The sequence below is a fragment of the Carassius gibelio genome, chromosome B12 (assembly GCF_023724105.1).
Source record: "Carassius gibelio isolate Cgi1373 ecotype wild population from Czech Republic chromosome B12, carGib1.2-hapl.c, whole genome shotgun sequence".
NCBI classification, from domain to species: Eukaryota; Metazoa; Chordata; class Actinopteri; order Cypriniformes; family Cyprinidae; genus Carassius; species Carassius gibelio.
Genome location: NC_068407.1, coordinates 3,479,799 through 3,501,874, shown reverse-complemented (window position 1 = coordinate 3,501,874; position 22,076 = coordinate 3,479,799). Strand labels below are relative to the sequence as shown.

Below are 22,076 nucleotides of genomic sequence, written 5' to 3'. Positions count from 1 at the left end.
GTACAGCATATACAGTTGTACAAAACCACTGCTATATGCAAGTTAGCTAAGGTCAACTAATCAGTTAACCAACTAATTCTAAACCACTTGTAAGTCTGTCACCTAAGTTTATCTGTGCAGGTCATCACTTCTTCCTATTTTCCTTTTGGTTGGGCACAACTTTTTTGAAATGAAGTACATGGAGGATCTCTGCATTACTACTGTATGATTTAGCTGGTTAGATTTCTTCATGTATCCCCTGAACTGGGATCGAGGAAAGTGTCATAAAAAACCATTACATCATCTTTAAAGACTTGCCATAGCTATAGAACAAACTCCATTTATAGTTTCAAAAGTGTATTTCCTCTTTATCAGTGTCTCCATCCACCTAAGTCTAAGAAATACATCAGCAAGACTTCATCTAAAAGGAGCAGCGGGAGCAGAGAGAGCACAGGCCTTCTCCTCTGAGAGCCTCCTGCAGCAGGTGAAAGGGTCTATCACCTTCTATCTCTACCACACTGAGGAACGGCACACTGCAGGAAACATCTTAATGTTGTGTTGGCCCACTCTCACACCTGGACACACAACCATTAACTCACTTCAGATCAAAGTTTACTCAAGCCAGACTCAGATGATATATTCTATTTTAAAATGTATTATGTTAATGTTAATTTATTATGATTTCAAGCAGATATTAGAGTGACAGTTCACTTTCATCATTCTGTCATTCTATAGCAGATATATTCCAAGTGTGTGACCATTTTTTTTTTAATAGCTCAAAAATAGCTCCCCTTACCATGGACTCTCAAATAAAATATACCACCTGTCATGCAATAATCAGCGACCTCATGTCTGACAACAAACGCCATAGACTTACTTTTTATTTTTATTTTAGATATTTTGTCAGCTGAACAACTGGTATGTTGTTGTTAAACAGCAGTATACAATCCATTGAACCCATCCCTTGCAGTCTCGTTTTCATTCCAGTCAAATATTAAATATACTGTAGCACTAATCTGGGTTCTACTGGTCAAACCTAAAGTGACACATCAATCAGATGTTTTATTCAAATTCAACCTGTTCACAAAGTTTAGTTTAGGATTCTTTCTCAACATGGAAATAGATATATAGAAAATACTGAACCCAAACTTTGGCGTGGTAAATGGACTTGGTGAGATTTGTTTTATGATCAGCATATTTTGTTTACTATGGAAGCCTGTTACTGCCACTAAATAATATTTTGTTATTTAAAATCGCAATTGCATTTTATAAAGCCAGAATTGTGTGATATAAACTAACATTTCTGACAGTATAACTTGCAATTCTAAAAAAAATAAAAATAAAAAATAAAAAGTAAGTCAGGATTGGAAGATATAAAGATATAAAAAAGTCAGAATTGCAATCAATAGCAATCACTAAGTTAGGTGGTCTAAATGTATTTCTATAGTTTGTGGAAGGAGCAGGACCAAAAAAATTGTTCGTCCAATCACATCCCTGGCTGTCCTACCTGCCTGTCAACATATGTATTTGCAAACCTCTGTGCACCCTGTTCATGTAGACATGATATGACATCAGTACGGCCCATTATGCTATGCTATTGCAGACCGGAAAAGTCTTACCATTACATGCAATTCTGTATTCATGCTTTTGCTGACACAGAGAGCAGAAAGTGAGCTTTTTTATGATGGAAAAAAGTATTTATTACTACATAGTCTTATTACTGTCTTACAGAGATTCATTTTAACACAAAAGTTCTGGGATGGATGTTTATAGCTCGGATATAAACATTGAAGTCTATAGTAGTGATCAAATCAGAGCAAATCATCTTTTAAAGTAATTGACACTTCGAATAACATTTATGTCGATTGAATCGTTAATTACAAATGACTGTTAATTAATGCATTTGTCATTGAATCATTCATTCAAGAGATTTCTTCAAAAAGGTGATTCATCCAGTAATGAAACAAGTGAAATCTTTATGAGTGAGTCATTGAATCATTCATTCAAACCGCTTTTTTTTTATAATTTTAATATAAAATAAATGTTTTATTAAATATATATATTTTATATGAATGTTCAATAATTCATTCAGATTTAAATACTTTTAAATAGACTGCAGCAATTAATATTTTGTTACATATTATTTCGTTTAGTTCAGAATTGTGATCTCTACTTGAAAAAAAAAAGAAAAAAAAAAAGGTGAGTCTCAATTTATACAGATTTGTGCAGCTCTAAGATACAGGTTCAGAATGCCTTGAATATGAACATCTTTGAATATAAGGTTATATCCTTTATGTAAACAACAGCAGGTTTTTACTTTTTGGGTTACATGATACATTTAAATCTTTATAGGTAAAAATAATGACATGTCTTCCTGTAACCAAAGACTGCATCATAAAAACAGCCCTTTTGTACATATTCCATATCATTTACACTTGTCCCCTCATATAGACCATAAAAAAAAATAATAATAATAATACAAAAAAAAACAAAACAAAAAAAACACTTTAGATGTTTTGCTTTCATTCCCAGAGAGGGCGGCTGTCTCATCAAAAGCTGATAATGACAGCATGCAGTCCTCTGCTGCTGGAGCAATGAGTGTTTGTATGAACAGTCATCCCTCTGAGGTTTAACACCCCCACACACACATTCACGTACCCGAGTCCATAAATCTGTGGGTTTGATTTCCCTTGGTGTTCAAAGAGTAAGAAAAAAAAAAAAAAAAAGGAAAAAAAAAACTATTGGAAAATATCCTGGTGTATGTGTCTGTGGACTCTGCATATATATTTGGAGATAATCCAGCTTTGTGTTCTGTGGTAAAGCACCGCTCTCCTCCAGTGTCACAGCGACTTATCATTGCTACAACAATTATAACAACATTAGGCACAGAGAGTGCACACTAAGACACCACTCTCACCATTTAAACAAGAAGGATGTAGCTTTGATCCAGCATTGACAGGTTGCTCAGATTTAGAAACACTATGAGAGGATACAGGGTAATTAAAAAGGATAAACATTTGAAGCCGTTCACTTGACCTTAGAGGAAAATATAATTGCTCAGAGTTTGGAGTCTGATTTTATCAACTTTATCTCAAACATTTCTTAAACAATTCCTAACATAGACACATTGGCATGCAATAAAGAAAAAAAAAAAAAAAAAAACACAGTATAGAGCCATACAGTTAAAACTGATTTTGAAAACAGAATTTGAATTTGAAAGAATCTGATGAAAAATTTTGAGATAAATCTCTGACCTCTTGGAATAATGCCAAACCTAAGCACAGTTTAAAACATTTTTGAGCCATCTTTACTAAATAAATGTGTGTCATGAACCTGCCAAATATATATAATTGTACAGCCCCCTCAGACAAACAGCAATCATTAGAAACTTCATTTAAAAAGTTTACTTGTCTTTTAAACGCATGTTTGCTCCACATTACACTCCACACAAACAAAATTAATATTCATTCTAAGCACATCTGCCAAAACAAGCATTGATCTGCACTATGACATGATGATGCTTCTTGCTGTATTGACAGCGAACCACTAGAAAAATGAATTGCTTGGCAAAGGCCACATCAATTTACTGACCCAATTTTCAGGGGACATGAAGGCCGAAATCCGCTTATTCCGTCGCCTAAATGACTTTCGGGATCATAACCGTTCAAAATAAGCTACCTCATGCTCTGGAGAGATTAAAAGTCCGGTCATAAGTCATGCGATTCATTAGGTCAAAAATAACTGACTGAAAAGGATCGTTCTCGCCTGAGCCTGAACATTCAGTCCATGAAAAATGAGACATCATCATTTGATTTCATCATTAAAACTACAAAAACCTAGCACATTTATCCAAAAAAATTTGTTTTACAATAAATAAATAAAGATTATTTAAAAACAATCATATACCCCAAGGAGAATGGTACTGATATTAAATCCAATTTTGATACATTTTATAAAACAAATTACTTATCAAGAAGTCTTTTGATTTTATTCTTATTTTCTTATTTTTCTTCTTCTTCTTCTTCTTCTTCTTCTTATTATTATTATTATTATTATTATTATTATCATTATTATTATTATTATTGATGTAGACAGACTAACATGTGGAAAGCAAATTGTTTTAACAGAATTCCCAATGAACAGAATAAACAAATGTAACACCATTAAACATGAATGAATCTCATAAGTAAAAGTATTAACATTGACAGTCCTAGATGACAAATGTCTATGCAAGGACAGTTCGCGGCCCGGGTTTCCCAGAGCATATAAAACAGGATTACAGTATCCAGACAGTTCGAATCAATGTGACCTCTGAACGAATACCATCAGTGAGAGAGAGGATAGAGGGACGTCTGTTGAGCTCACCATGTGATCATATCCCACAAGTGTCCAGCCTATGAATGGAAGCTCAGGACGCAGACGAGAAAGACTCATGTTTGGCACAAAGCTGTGCTGTAAGATCACCCAGAACCCCTTTCTCTGTACAAACCTCCAGTCAATTTCAATGTCAGATTATGGACTTTTATGACTTTTTGAACAAAGGCTTTTCTTCCAGTGCAAATGCAAGTGTACATTTGTAACAACGCACACACACACACACACACACACACACACACACACACACACACACACACAGAGACAGTACTTTATAAGGGATAATCTTATATCTTTTATAATTGCATTATTAACTTCATGTGTTTCTGTATGCATATACTGTACACAGTCCTGCACATTGTCAATAAAACAGCTCGGTGAATCTCACCAGTGACATGTAAATCACTGAATGCATTATATCCAATCGAAAAGCAAGAATCATAAAATATTAGTCGGATCAATTATTTTTTTTATAACTGAAAAAAATATATATAAATAATTACAGCATTGATAATCTGTTCATCTGTAGTCAAATGTGTTGCACAGTAAAGCTTTACTGAAATGGAACGGCGCAGGCAGTGAGAATATGACAGAGTTTCTATTTTTAAAAATAAACACAAACATTACTCAGACATCAATCAACATATGCCAAAAACACAATGCACCACAGCTGAGTAAGCCAGTAGGTGGAGAAAAAGACAAAAAGGGGAAATAGCTTTTCAGATTTGCTTGTGAACATTTTCAATTTTTTGCCCCTTTGGTTTAAAAAAAAAAAAAAAAAAAGAAAGAAAGAAAGAAAAGATATATATATATATATATATATATATATATATATATATATATATATATATATATATATATATATATATATATATATATATATATATATATATATATATATATATATTAGCATATAAGGTATGTTCAAATACTTTTATATTGTATTTTATATTATAAAAAAAAAGATAAAGAGAAAAAAAAAAAAAAGTGGTGAAAGAGCAATGTAATAGCCTAAATAAATAAACCCCACCCAGATTGTCATAACAAAATCATGTAATAATAATAACAATATTAATTTAAATTAATTGTAACAATATTCTATATGTAATTACAAACACACACACACACACAAACAAATGTCTTGCAAAAATAAAAATACCACAGCACGCATCATATTCCCCACAGTTTCTGTCCCATACTGAAAGTCAGTGGACACATGGATGGACTCAAGTTGAAACGATGCCCATTCATTTAGCTCTGACTCAAACTCGCTAGCTTTTTTTCCACACATTTGAGTCTACCTTCTGTGCTGACACTTTAAGTGCTTCTGAACACTTTTTTTATAGTTTTATTTTCAGATATATTATGTGAAACAAAACATATAGTCTGCTGTATACATAACATTACAACCACAAAAGAGTGATTCTTTCATGAATTGGGCATCACTTGCTCTGATTCTACACAGACAATATGATAGCGGCATGGAACACGTTCATATGACTCTGCAATTTAGAAGCAGAAGCTCTGACAGTTCATACGAATCATGTCTAAATAAGCCAATTCTGTCTGTTAAGCCAAAATTAGGGTTAATTCAGGTTTACTTAATGCAGTGCCATGTGACCCATTTGCAGTGTATACTGTACGCAACTGTGGAAAATGAATTCTAAGAAAAGTCTAGCTCGTAATGGCGGGCCAAGAATAACCACTCGGTGGGCCGGATTTGGTTCCTCTCTATCTTCTGCTCACACACAAAACCTACATCTGTGTCCCCCAGGCCATTTTCTTTCCAACAATGCAGTGGAAATCCTTTGCAAGGTTTGAAAATACTGACAATGGACATTTTCTCGTTTGAGCAGTCATTACACATATGTGGCTGTGTTATTTAGAAACTGAAGCTCCCCTGATTGTTCATGTATTGTGTCTAAATAAGCCAATTTTGCCTCGTATTAGTTCAGAATTAGGGTTCATTCAGGTCTGATTAGCAGTGCAATTTATTTGGTCTGTGAAGATGATTACGGTCAATGGCCTCACTGCTGATGTGTTTCTGAGGGCATAATGATTTCCACTTTGTCTTTTTCAAATTTGTCTGTGCTTCTCCCAAATGTGGAACTACGGAGATCAAGTTTACAACGTGTTTTACCACGTTTACCCTATGTCACCAAGAACAAGACCCTAAAAAGTATTCAAATGAAACAAGTAACTTTTCCATTATTGTACTCTCCACTTACCTACTGTATGCAAAAGTGTAACTTTGGGGAGACATATGGCAATCGATTTACAATTTTCACCTGGTAGGCGATACAATGGGCAACACAAATGCAATACACTGGCATTGGATGAAGCAGCTAGTAGGTAACCATCTAGCAATCATTCTAAACGCCTTCACAACCATTCAAAACACCCTAGCAACTGCACACCAACACGCTAAAAACCATTTAGGACAAATTCACAGCCATATACGGGAATGAGATTATCATAGGGATTTGGAGGTGGGCTCTTTAGACTTTAGTTACTAAATAACCATCTAGAAACCATTCAGAACACCCTAGCAACAAAACAGCAATCACAACCACCCTGCCATCTTGATGGTGAGTTTTGCACCACTCACATTTTATTTATAATGCAAAAATGCAGTTTGGGACTGAAAATGTGTCATTTCCTCTTCTGAGTGGAAGAGTGGTGGATTTTTTTTTCTTTTTTACACCTTGTATACCACAGTATGTCAATATGGAAGAGCAACTGTCAGCCTAACAGGAATCAGAACAATCTGTCCGTGTGGCACCAGTCAAGTTTTCTCAGTGTCTTCTTCACCATTTTCTATTTTTGTTTTTATTTTATTTTTTACCCGGATTGCCATAGGATTAAACAAAAATATATTAATAAATAAATAAATAAATAAATAAATATATATATATATATATATATATATATATATATATATATATATATATATATATATATATATATATATATATAACAATAATAATAATAATAACAATAATGATAATATATATATATATATATATATATATATATATATATATATATATATATATATTCTTTTTTTTTTTTTTTTTTGGCTAGAATGCATTATAATGTATTCAAGTAAACCTAACATGTATAAACTACTTACATTAGAGTTTTACACTAGATTTTTTAAAGTATCAGAACGAAGGCTGGATAATTTTACAAACTATCCACTTTCTTAATAAGAAAAAAATACAAATCATACAACTCATTTTAGCTTTCAGTGGCTATAATCTGTGAGACAAGCATCTTGGATTTCAAACAAAAACTCTTTGAATCAAACATTTAAAAAGTTAACTCTCTCATAATCAAGCATTTGAAAGACAATTAAAAGTGTCTATTGCTTTTCACAGTATGCATGAACAAAATTATAAAACAATCTTTCAAGTGGATATAAAAAGACAAAATTGTGCCTTTGTCTTAAATTATGCATGCTATATTTACATATCAAATACATCAAGATGAACAGATGCTTATGAGAAACGTGTTTTGCACCTGCTTCGAATGAAGGTCTTTTTTAAGGTTGAAAAGGGAACCGTGTCAAAATATCACCTTTAAAGACACTGAGGGTGAGATAATTGAAAGGAATAAAAGTGAATTAAGGGATCAGACTATGCTACATAATGAGACAGGAACGAAGAAAGCGCAGATTGTTGAAACTCATGAGCGCACAGACACAGACAGACACACAGCTGGTCCTGAGAGAGCAAAGCGGTCTTGTTATAAGAGGGCTGTGGTCCGCAGCAGACAGCAGGGTCCTTCCATTAGCTTGCTCACTAATGACACTAACACACCTGAGTCCTCAATGTCCTTTTTTCCCCTAGAGAGAAACACGGATAAACACAAAAGACACACATGGACACTGTCAACCCAATACAGACACTCATCTTCTGTCCCGTCTGAACTCACACTTAAAGGGACAGAGAAAGGATCACAGACTCTAAATGAGAAAGCATTAATAAACTGAGAAAGAGTTATTTTAGGGACAGGGGTCTTACAAATAGATGTAACTATGATGGTCTTCAACTAGGTGTTTTATAAATATAATGTATTAATAAAATGCCATTTAACAATAGAGATATCAATAATTGTTCCTTACTAGATATATAAAGTATTTGACAACGAGAGTCCTAATTTAATCACACGTTTATTGTTTAATTGCATCTTTAATTCAAACTGGTTATAACAATAATGTATTAAATAAATTAATATTTAACATGCACAGTTATCTGACAAATTTTGCAAAAACAAAATTAAAAATATTAATTTTAACATTCATTTTATGACAAATAAATAAGAATAAATAACTAATGTTATTTTGTTTGTGTTAAAATAATACAGTATATTAACACAAAGCTAAATAATAGTAATTAGTTAATTTCTAGCTAAAAATGCTGTATAGTCACTTTGAAGAAGCACATCTGTTAATGTTCTTTTTTTAGTTTTGTTTTAAAATTAGGCCTGTCAAGCATCAGTAAATAAATATGTGTATATATTAATATATACATCATATCACACAGCCCTGATAATCTTTCAGAAAGCAGATTGTGTAGGGCTTCTTAACCAGACTCCCTGCATTGCAAAAGCATTCAAACTCTGCCACTATGTAGTAGTCAGTGCTCCCCTATGAGTCTCACTTGTATCTCAATGGATATTCAAAATCAACGGAACGAATTCATGGAAAACCCTATAACTGGGTTTATTTTATTATTTTATTTTTTTTAACACAAGATAACAAGGCCAGTTATCTGTGCAGCAATTCTGAAAAGAAGTGGCACATCAAGCTGTTCACAAGGGCAAGAAAAAAATTATCTGTGCATAACTAAGCTTTTTTTATTATTATTATTATTGATGCTTGCAGCTCAAACCTGATGGGCTACACGCTATAGAAAAAAATAATTAAATGTTACTTGCTGTTTCTAATTAAATTTACTAGCAATTTCTGAATGGGTTGGTTTAATATATATATATATATATATATATATATATATATATATATATATATATATATATATATATATATATATATATATATATTTTTTTTTTTATTATTATTATTACTATTATTTTTTTTTTTATTATTTTTTTTTTTTTTTTTACAATTTAATGTTTTTACAATAAACACTACCGAAAATGACTTTTGCCAAGGTTCGCGTCACTGAATCATCTAATGAGTTTACTTTTAGGGACTTACATGTAATTAGATAGGATGTGCTTGAGTATATTCTGCTTTCTCACTTCAATGATTCAAACCTTAAGATTAACAGCACAGTTCTTTAACTCTACAGTAACTACCACTTGCGGCCTCAATGGTCATATAAGCATGCATGATGATTTGTTGTAGTGAGTTCGTCTATCGAGTTGTTCATTGGTTCAGTGAAAAAGAAACTCCATTCCAATGCTGTTTTGTCTGTGCAAAACAGAGAGACATAATGAGTAAGAGGTGTATTTCCTCTACCCTGCAGTGAGCAACTGTGCCTAATGGAGTCACTTAGTGGTCACTCATTCTCAAGGTCGATTTGTCAATCTGAGTGAAAGGGAATTGAGCTTGCTGATAGCTGACTTTTAAAACACTCTCCAGTCAGAATAATTGTTTCTGTGCAAACAATGGCACAGCAGTCGGGACGACATCTCACAGCATGACTCATCCTTTGTTTTTCCTTCCCGAAAGGGAAAGCAGCTACCGATCACAACACCTCCATGTTTTACCATCTAAACTCTCTTAGAGAGGCAGCTCGTGATGACTTGAGGTGGCGAAACAAACCAAACTACAACTTATTCTTCTTTATACCAGTCATGTTTATATGTGTGTGTGTTGGTAAGTTATGATAAATGATCAACATACTCTTGTGATTTTTATACTACACTACCAAGATTTAACTTCACGTCAAGTTTCAGAGGATTTTCCAAGCATTTTAGATTTGTACTTTACCCAGGGCTAGACATTTATAGTCAAAATGATATCATCATTTACTCATTATAATTTGCAAACCTTTATTTTCTGTCTTCTGTGGAAAACAAAATAAGCCTGGATTTTTGTTAAGCGCTTGCTCTGAAAATGACAGAAGAACAATGCAAGTACCATAAAACCAGCCCAGATGACTTGTGAATTATATTTGAAGACAGAAGCCATACGATACCTTTGTGTGAAGAAGAGACTGAAATGTAATCATCTCCTCCACTACTGCACTCCAATGTTTTACTCAACGGGAGTACAAGATGCATTGCAAGATGTTTGACATAAATTGCCAAATGCAATTAGCTCTAGCGTGTTTTGTAACTGATTGCAGGGTTCTGAGTTATATGTATCTTTTTAGATTCGATTTTAGTGACAGATTTTCAGCAGATAATAACTTAGATTTCCTCTCTGTTTCTCAAACAAAGCCATTCAGAAGACTTGGAACATAGGACATGATTCTATTCTTTTTTTTATGGCATATGTGTTGTAATTATTGTAAATGTACATGTATGTTACATCTGGGCCCAACAGATGTTGCATATCCCAATTAGCCAGTGTGTTTTCATAGTGAATACAAAGCATTTCTTGACGGAATTCTCTAAAAGTGAATACCTTCCCATGGCTGTTTTGTAAGTAACTTGCATGCAGTGTTTTTAGCACCCAATTCACACCCAAACATTGTGTTGTAAACGTTGTTTGCACAGTGCAGGCTTGTTAAATTATGGCATATTTTACTAGTACTTAACAGTATAGTTCGACCACAGTGATCCGGGAATCCCAATCGCCTCTTTAAAATGCCCAAAGTGTTTGTAATAATTAAGTCTAACCACTGCTTGATAAATTACCAAATGTGCAAAAACAATAAATTTTTAATGCATGTATTTATCTTCTGCAGACAGTAATAAATGTAAACTGCACCTGGCAAATATACTGTAACGCTAAGTCCTACATAGAAAGTAGACATGTTTTTTGCAATGCAATCGAAGACAATGACTTAATTTTAAATACTCATGGTGGTGTTTAAGCACATTTAGGGTCTGGTTAAACTGGATTGTGGATGATTAGTGAATAAGACTGTGTTGATGTACAAGTCATTGTGTGAATTCACCTCCAACCACTTGTTTCTCAAACCTGATCATTTAATTTTTCTTCACATTTTCTAGGAGATGCAGTGCCTTGCTTTGCTCGTTCTCTGCAAACAGTAATATCATCTGCAGGCACGATACCCTTGTGCAGTTTTCTATCAGATTGTGCAGATATTTGAGGAAAAAAAACAATGCCCAGGACTCTCTGAATTCAGGTCTAGAAATCTAGAAACCAAGGCAGACACAAAGATATTGGCCGATTAGTGAATAAGAGTGTGCTGAATTACTGTGCATTGTTTAAATTCGCCCCTGACTCCGACATCCTTCAAGACTACGCTACAAATATTCAGAGTTTTAGACATCATTGAATTTATTACCTTTGTTCATGTCTAATTGAATCATCCTCCAACCACTTGATTTCCGACCCTAATCACTTGATTTATCTCCACGTTGCATAGGATTTCTAATTCCTTGCATTGCTCCTTTTTTTCTCTAAACAGAAATTTACATGCAATTTCATATGCACAGAACAATTTCAGCTGCGGGCATGAAACCCTCGTGCAGTTTTCTATCAGACATCAAATATGTGAGAAACTTGCACATACTCTCAGAAAATAAGGTACAAAAGCTGTCACTGTGACAATACCCTTAAAAAAGGGTACACCTTTGCACGTTATTTACTCCTAAATGGTGCCTAATAGGTAGGTGGACTCGCTGAACTCAAGAACTCCAGAAATCTAGAAACTCTTAAGTGAGATGGACATAAAGACGTATTGATTCTTTACTTGCATCTATGGTTCAATGGAGAACCTTTAACATCCATGAAAGCTTTCCATTCAACAAAGATTCTTTAGTTGCTGTTTTGTTGTTGTTGTTGTATTTTTTTTTTTTTTTTTTTATTTTTTTAAGTATTTAATGAAAGGTTCTTTCGGGGTTCAAACCTTTTTCTATGGCATTGCTTCAATACTGTAAAATATATTTATAATAGTGTATACAAAGCAAACAAAGACATTGATTTAATTTTAAATACCCACTGTGCTATTTAAGCACATTTAAACCCTGGCTAAACTGGATTGTGGGTGATTAGCGAACAATACTGTACTGCATTAATGTGCATTGTGTGGATTTGCAGCCAGCCACTTGATTTTCAACCCTGATCACTTGATTTATCTCAATATTGTCTAGGAACTGCAATGCCTTGCTTTGCAGCTTTGTGTGCAGCAAACAATTTCAGTTGTGGTCATGATACCCTTGTGCAGTTTTCTGTCAGACAGCATCAGATATTTGAGAGAAAGCAATTCACAGGACTCTCTAAACTCTACTGAGGAGCTGTTGATTGAGACATACACAAGGACAGATTGGTTGAAGGCAAGTTTAGACAAGTCCATGTGCAATGCAAACAAAGACAATGACTTAATTTTAAATACTCACAGTGCTGTTTAAGCACACTTAAGGCCTGATTAAACTGGATTGTGAGTGATTAGTGCAAAATGCCATGCTGAATTACTGTGCATCGGGTGAACTGGCATCCATCCACTTGGATTTCAACCCTGATCATTTGATTTATCTCCACATTGTCTAGGAAATCCAGTGCCTAAAGTTGCTAATTCTCTGCGAACATTAATTTACAGATAATCTCATATTCACAGAGCGATTCCAGCGGTGGGCATGACACCCTCGTGCAGTTTTCTCCCAGACAGCATCAGACATATGAAAAACTCCCAGGACTCTCTGAACTCAACAGGTCCAGAAATCTAAAACATGTTGAGTGAGAGAGACACAAAGACAGACTGCTTGAAAGACAAGTTTAGATGTAAAACCTCTCGTAAGGCACCCAAGAGACTATGTCGAGTTTCGTTCAGCTACACAAGCCGAGATAAAAGAACAGATATGTGGAAATCCCTACAGTCAGCATAGCAATGGTCTACAACCGAAAGCACAAGTACACTTAAGCAAAAGGGTTGACAGTTCATCTTTACCTTCTCCCTCCTCAGCATGTGTTTTATATTTGTGTATGTGTGTGTGTTTTCTGAGAGGATTATCTTCACGCCCCACTGAGGGTTACACACCATCTGGACAGGAGGTGACCCTGAGTGTGGATGGGGCATGTCTGGAGCTTTTAGGGAGTTGACGGTATGTGTGTGCGTCCTCCAATCCAACAAAGCGATGGAAGCATACTGAATGTAGCTCCCCGCACATCTGAACTAAGCAGTCTGGGGATTTAATCATTGAGGGAGAAGGAAAGACACTACGCAGGATCGTTTAGCCTGGCTGTCCCTGTGTGCCTGTCTCATTCTCGCACTATTCATGTCCATATGTTTGGACGCTGCTCTGTCACAGCTGTACACCTGCTTAATTAATCTCTGATCACTCGCTGTTCCGGCAGAGGGGGAGCTGTCCCAATGAATCACTACGAACAACTGCTTCCTTAACACCATCACTCTGATTATCAGCATCGGCTCGCTCTGTTAGATCTGAGATTGCTTAAGGCAAATAAAAACCCTTGAAAAAAATAAATAATAATTATCAGGAGAGCCGAGAAAAGTTCATTTGAAGTTCTGTAGAATATTCCTGTCAGGCATTAAGTTGTAATGAGGTAATTATAATTAGCTCGTTCAAAATGATTACTGAAAGTGCCACAACAAAACATAGGCACTGTTTAGACCAGGTATTAACATTATTCTCAGGTGTCTGCGATACATGCAGGTGTAAATGATGTCTGAAAAGAGGTTTTGTGATCTGAACTTTCTTGGATCTCTTGATAATTTGCATTTGGAGTGTTTTTTTTTTAATCTGGAAATGTCCTTATCCCTGACATTACTTACAGAACTTTACAATAAGAGATAATGTAAGCATGTAAGACATGCAAGTTTTTTTTTTCTTTTTTCTGAACTTTTGTAACTTTTATTTAACGGAGAAACAATCTAGATATGCATAGAAGAAAAACTAAACGGAATAGAAAAGGCAACAAACCGAACGTTAACGAAAAAAAAAAAAATGGTTTCCTTATAGTGTAAAATGGATCAGTTTTAGAATTAAATGAGTTTTTAACATTAAAAAAAGTAAATAATTTATATGTGGCAGTCCAGAAAGATGAATATGGTGGAGGACAGTGATAAAAAACCATGTTCTTTCTTCCCTATGCCATCCTGAAGGACAACCCATTAAAAACTTCAGGCATCTATGATGTCATTGCTTTTCTTTTTCTTTTTTCTTTTTTTTTTCTGCACAAAAACTGAACAAGGTTAGGAAAAAAAAAAAAAAAAGAATAAGACATTTTGTCAGACATGCTAAAAAAAATAAAAACATCTTCGATTCAAAGAGAAGTTTACAGATCTTCGCTTATTTTCTTTCTGACCATGACAAAAAGTTGGTTTACTTCGCTTCCAAAAAGAACCTTGTAGGCACACTTTAAGAAAAAAACATTATTTCGTGTTGCATTTATGAATAATAGGTCTGGTTATTTGTGATGCATGAGAAATGTGAACGGAGAAGTTAACCTTTCATATGAGTGATGGCCGTCAAGACACACAGCTCCTCATAATGACAAAACCTTAAAGGTTACATATCACCATCTATATTTGCCTGTCACTTTATGAGGGTAGGAGTTGGTGCTGAGTGTAAAAGACTTCAGCCTAAATTCATACATTCAGCCATCATGACAACTAGTTTCTGAAAGCAGCACTGCACCAAATTATGAAGGGGAAAGTACAATTTCAGACTTTCAGTAAAAAATAAAATAAAAAAAAAACTAAATATGCATATCATTTGTGGGAAAGGTTTGGATTAGAAAAACAGAATGATTTCCCCTAGTGGTCTCAGCCCCCCACTGTATAATATTTTTTTTTGCGTATGAATGCTCCCCACATCCATCAATGTGCTGGTGCTGCTGAGCAGCAGGAATCCCTCAAAAATAGGTCAGCATTAATGAAGACCTGCCATTTCTGAAGAGTAATGGTTTAAATATCCGCAGAGACACATACATACATAAATAAATAAACATGCAAACAACATGATTAGCATGTTAGGGGGTGGGAGAAGCATTTGGAAATCACTTCAGTACTGTTTTGTTTTGAACTAATGATACCCATTGCCGTTGTAGTAGGGAAAGATTCCTCTTCAGCTCTTTTTTAATTCATGATCTAAATGGGATATTGAATTGGACAGGAAGATGAATTTATAGGGGCATTTCATTAAGCCAACACAACTTTTATGACAGGACATCATTATTTGATTAATTATGCCTGTTTATATGCCCTACAATTTCTCAAAAGTTTTTTTCCTAAATAGACATTTCTATGAACATAATTAGCTAAATTGAGTTTTACACTGTCAAAACAATTAAACCAGCCATCAATACTCTTAAATTATACTTTGGCTATAAATGACACAATGCAGTATCCTGCAATATATATATATATATATATATATATATATATATATATATATATATATATATATATATATATATATATATATATATATATATATATATATATATTCCGTTTTGTCAGTTTAAATTCTAGAACTGAACTGGAATTTGATTTGACAAGCTCGCTGGTCACTATTTACCTGCACACAAAAACAAAATGATACACAGAGAGAGACGAACAAACCAGACTAACACAGGACATCTGCGAGTGCATTAGTTTGGAAGAGACACGTTTCCCCGTGAGAACGGAATGATTAGCATATCCCTGCGATGACCGCACCGATCGCGCGCTTCTCTGCGGGACTGGCGGGAGGAAGGGGGGGAGGGGTGAAAGGAGGAAACGAGGGATGGACGGGAGGCTCCATAATCTAGCTGATGAAGATCCCTCACTCCCGAGACCTGACAGGGGTCGCACTCTCTCCAATCACGCGCGCCACGAGCCAGCGAGCCAGCGAGCCAGTCAGCAAAGCATTCCCTCATTCCGCTCAGTCTTTCTCTCTGTGACCAGCTCACTCACTGGCACTCTCTCTCTCTCTCTCTCTCTCTCTCTCTCTCTCTCTCTCACACACACACACACACACACACACACACTGTTCATTCTCAACCGCAGGGACATACACTTCGGCACTCTCTTTCGCGCGCGCGTTCGCTCACCTCTCTTTTTCCGTTCCTCACTAGCGGCACGCGCATCTGTATCCGCTTCTGCACTGTACAGGATGAACAAGAACGGAAGACTCCTGAGAGAGAGTAGATGAGAAAACAAGGAACTAAAACAACGAAGGCAAGGTGAAACGAAGAGGAGAAAGAGGGTGAGGGCAGATAAAGGAAGAGAGTTGGACAAGCATTTGGATTTTACTGATTCCAAGCCTCCATCCATCTATTTCTGCTGGTGGAAAAGGACTCAATTAAGGTAGGACGTTTTCTGTGCTCAAATCATGTGAATCTGTGTGTTTTGCTGATGTGGACTTTATTACCAGGACAGTAATGAAGAGCTCTGGAGTGTGTGAAAAAAAAAAAAAAAAACTGAGCTCATAACTCTTGGTGTAAGTGTTGGGTTCCTCTCAAGCTCCAGCTAAATCACTGACCTGTCAGCATCTTCAATTATGAGTGCTTATCCCCAATCGTATAGTCATGTAAGCTGCAGTACTTTCAGTGCTAAGACTCCAGAAGGAGACAAGCCGATGATTAATCCCGGCACCCTTTAGAACTAACCGTTTTTGCCCTCGTTTTTTTGGAAAGACATGAGAGGTTGACTGTCGAGGCTGAGATGAGGGAAGGTTGTTTTGCTGCCTGACTCTTCAGAGCGAGATAAAAACTGGCTTGATGCTGGCAGAGATTGGAGTGGAAGTCCTGATTGCAACCCACCAGTGCAAAAACTCATACCTGAAGTGTGTGTGAGCCTCAATTATGAGTGTGAGTCAACATTTACATATAAAAGCAGGTGCGTGCTTCGCTTTTCACTGCCACAGAGTAGTGAATAACAAGGTTTTTTTTTTTTTAAATAAGAGCTGGCACCAAGAGACATTTGAGCAACATCAAGGACCTGTTTCAAGTGCTTTTGAGGACTCGGAAAGATAGACAAATTACTAGCAATGCTGGATATCTCAAGTGGCTCTAAAATGCAGTGTTTCCCTGACAGTTTGTTCCCAGATGAAACAAAAGTGCAATGAACAGTTTCGGCATGTTGTGAATTATGAAAGAGAACCAGACTTAATCCGCGTAATGCACTTGTTAAGTCTTTGTTTCTCACACATCATTGTCATTCTATTAATAGAGATATTCATGTACCAAGCGCCGGGGTCTGGTGTTTATGTACATGCTAATTTAATCTCACAGAGATTATGGAATTTGTGACACGCGAGAGGGATTAGACCTCGAGCGGTTTCTGTGTTGCTGATATACATACATTTAAACTTAAATTGAGTAAAACATGTTTTTGAAAGTTTACACACACACAAAAAAAATAAAAAAAAATAAATAAATAAAAATATTCACCTGCTCATCAAATGTAAGCAAATTTGTGAAACTAACCAAGTGAACTGCATTATGTTCTTTGGAACATTCAAAATCATTCTGGAGACCATTGAGCATCAGGTTTTACTCTTGTTGAGTTCATGCCAATGTTTATAAAATGTTCCAGGTAGTTTGTTGTGCTGATAATATCATTTGAAATGAAAAAGCTTGTATTAGATGACAACAAATGCAAAACAGTAGTTTCCGCAAGTGGTCTTAGAAATTTGGACCTCAAGATCTTTCACCAGTGAAACCCAGTAAGAGAGTTGCACTGTTCTAACATCATATTACCTGAATCTACAGAATCTAATTTTGCACTGAGATGCAAAATGAACACTATCTGTACATTTAATATATACAGTAGATCAAACCCATAATTCATGTTAGAAATCTTTTTGGAAAGCACTTCATGAGTGTCAGAAATACTCATTATTATGGCAAGTGTAACCAAATATAGAATCACACTCTGGCATTGAGATTTCCCTCAGAGACATAATTTTCATATCTATAATTTTCATTGGCTGTTTGAACAACTGTATTGTGGCAGCTGTTATGTGTTAGGAGCGGTGTGGCATAATCCCTTCTGAATAGTAAAATTCTGCATCAGCATTCCTAGAATAAACCACAAAGTAGAAAACGGCATTTAAAATAATAGGAGGTGAGCTGTGTCATCCACTTAAATTCATCCAGACTCCATCTCTAGCTGTCATAAATGAGAGGACGTGATGTGCTAGGAATATGACACAATATCAGCCCATCTCAAACTGTATTATCCGCCTATTTTCATTTGATCCGTCGCAACACTGCAAACATCCCACAGTAAAAAAAAAAAAAAAAACTGATCTCGTCCATCTGTTAAAGGTTGCATGGATTTGTGGGACACTCTAGGACAAAAAAATGAAAATAAAAAGAGTTGAATGCACAACAGGCAGTGGACGGAATTTAACTCACAGATGATGCCGAAATGCATCCTATCTCTTCCCGGGATCAAGCCAGCCTTTACAAAGACGGGCTTCAATCAGTGTCTGAAATCAGTAGGCAGGGACAGTCCAAAGATCCCTCCTGAACTTACTTTAGAAACCCCGAGCTGGCAGGTCTTGGTTTGCCTTTTGTGCTCAAGATCAGAGCAGACAGTAGAAGAAGCAGAGCTAGTGATCTGAGCTACTGGTGAAAACAAAGCCGTGTCCCAACAAGAGTCCAATTCCCCAGAGCCAGCTACAGCAGATGCGCTAGCATTGGGTTTAATGAGGAATCCTCTTTTGACCAGTTGGTAACAAGAGACAGACAGATCCGAGAGAGACGATCAGCACAGAGGGAGGGAGACAGCTCTGAGGGAGAGACGGCTTTGAGGATGAGCTAAATGAGGTCTAATCAGCTCAAAACAGATGGGAACCCTGAGACGGAGGGGATCGAGAACGCAAGATTTGACATGTCCCTATGTCGCTCTCATCAGAATTCAATTGGAATTGAGAGGGAGTGATGACATGAAATGGCACAGGTCCAGGGACATGAAAACGAGGGTCAATAACAGCTGAACACACTTATGTATTTGAGTGTGTGTGTGTGTGTGTGTGTGTGTACTATAGACCCACATGTCCAGATTAACCTTGAACCCCTTGACCATTCCCATAAAACCCCCAGCCTATCCATCTCTATAAAACAACCAAATTAAACACCATATCATGGGCCAAAGGTTTTACGTGCTCTTTTGAAATTAAATAATTCAATGCACTGTAGACGCTCTGTTCCCAGTCCAACCAGACCATTATGGAAATAAGATGAACAAATGGGTCATGCAGAAAGCACATATACACATATGTAAGCCTGAATATGCATAACACCTATTTTCAGTGTAAGCAACTCTTCTTTTATTGCCAAACACAAGAAACATTCCAGCTGATACATTGTCAGAAAAAATAAAAAATTCCCCATCTACCTTATCTACCCATTAAAGGGTACCTTAAGTTAGTAACATGCATCCATCCACACAGGTACAAAGGTACAGTACAGACCAAAAGTTTGGACACACCTTCTCATTCAAAGAGTTTTCTTTATTTTCATGACTATGAAAAATGTAGAGTCAAACTGAAGGCATCGAGGGCTATTTGAGCAAGAAGGAGAGTGATGGGGTGCTGCTCCAGATGACCTGACCTCCACAGTCACCGGACCTGAACCCAATCCAGATGGTTTAGGGGTGAGCTGGACCGCAGACAGAAGGCAAAAGGGCCAACAAGTGCTAAGCATCTCTCGGGGAACTCCTTCAAGACTGCTGGAAGACCATTTCAGGTGACTACCTCTTGAAGCTCATCAAGAGAATGCCAAGAGTGTGCAAAGCAGTAATAAAAGCAAAAAGTGGCTACTTTGAAGAACTTACAATATGACAGATTTTCAGTTGTTTCACACTTTTTTGTTATGTATATAATTCCATATATAATTCCACATGTGTTAATTCATAGTTTTGATGCCTTCAGTGTGAATCTACAATTTTCAGAGTCATGAAAATAAAGAAAACTCTTTGAATGAGAAGGTGTGTCCAAACTTTTGGTCTGTACTGTATATATGAGTTAAAGGAACACTTTTTGCACATGTATTTGTCTGACAGTGTATTCAGATGTGAGGAAGTCCATTCGATTTTGTTACTTTGTGTTCTTCTTAAGGATCTTAATGTTAGAGATGAGCAACTGAAAGACCAGTAATTGTTGTAACAAGGTAAACCTACTTTCAAAATTAAGTGCATGGATGAAATCACTATTGTACATCATAGCTATCATCCTGAAAATGGAAAATAAATACAGTAAATAAATAATGCTAAAATAAAATTGAAACCAATTGGAATAAAGTAAATGTTGAGTTAAAATAAGATTAAATTATAATCAGGTATCAAACAGGTATCATCTGATTTGGCAAATGTTTACTAAACATTATTTTTATTTATTTATTTATTATTTATTTTTCATATTTCTGCATGTGCTGTTTTGTGTGTGGGTTCAGTCCGATTTTTTTTTTTTTTTTTTTTTTTTTTTTTAAAGAAATTAAAACTATTATTCAGCAAGTACCAATTAAATTGACAAAAAGAGAGAAAAAAAAATATTTTTATATTTTTGCTGTTATATTTCAAACAAAATGCTGTCCTTTTTTAAATTCTTAAAAAAATGTGTTATGCTTCTTGAGCAACAAATCAGAATATTAGAATGATTTCAGTAAGATGTGACACTGAAGAAAATTTAAAAAAGAAGACTGAAAAACTTGGCTTTTCCTTCACAGAATAAATTATACGAAAATAAATAAAAAAAGAATAAGGTCTAAATTGCAATAATATTTCACTGTATTACTGTAGTTCTGAATAAATGCAGGCTTGGTGCGCATACGAGATTTCTTTAAGAACTATACATTTTTGATTGGTAGTGTAAATAAGATTTTGTATCCATCGCATATACTAGAATCCACAGCAAATCCACAACTTGTAACTGCAGTTACTCATTTTACATTCAAAAAGGGCATTTATGTACTGTAGAAATACTAATGGAACAGTAGCTAAAACATGTAGTGTTTATTAATTCTAAAGGTCACATAGAAGGAGACAAATGTTCATGAAAAACTAAAAGATTACAGTTTCTGCAGCAAGAAACCTTTAATATGATAAGTGGACTTCAGAGAAAAGAAAATGCTGCTAAAGTATATGATATGGCTCAGAGATACTTCACAACACGTCCTTTACACACTTCTTAGTTATTTTACACTCCCTCTACACTCCAAAGCATCAAGTTCCTTATTTCAACCAGCCCAGTGGCTCTTTTCATTCACACAAACCTGAGCCGCTTATCTCTGCTTCTCTCTTAAAGCGATCTCAATGCATAATGCAGCTGAATAAGCTCTCTCTTTTAAGAAAGGCATCGCTGATGCAGTGCAGGAGCATTGAGGGAGTGAATGGCCGGGCAGTGCTGTACAGAGGAGGATATCACTGCCGTGGGCTGCAGCAAAGATCCACGGTAATCCCGTGTACTTATTGTGTGATTGACCAGGGCCTTCAGATATCCTGGAGACTGAATGGGTTGTAGAAAGGTGAGCGACAGGCCAGCTGAACCAAGGCCTCAAACAGTCAAAGGAATGGTTTATCCAAAAATGACAGCTCTTTCATCACTTACTCACCTTCACACCATTCCAAAACTATGTAACTTTATAAAAATGCATCATAAAAATGTTCCAT

The 22,076-nt window shown here is 35.7% G+C and overlaps 1 protein-coding gene across 1 annotated transcript in view; it reads left to right on the top strand.

Moving 5' to 3' along the window:
- The first annotated feature begins 16,306 nt into the window (after positions 1 to 16,306).
- LOC127969587 (cadherin-12-like) overlaps positions 16,307 to 22,076 on the top strand; it is a 124,848-nt gene continuing 119,078 nt past the window's right edge. The window contains exon 1 of the mRNA XM_052571666.1: positions 16,307 to 16,766. The gene's annotated coding sequence lies outside the window, so the exon portion shown is untranslated. The remainder of the gene's footprint in view (positions 16,767 to 22,076) is intronic.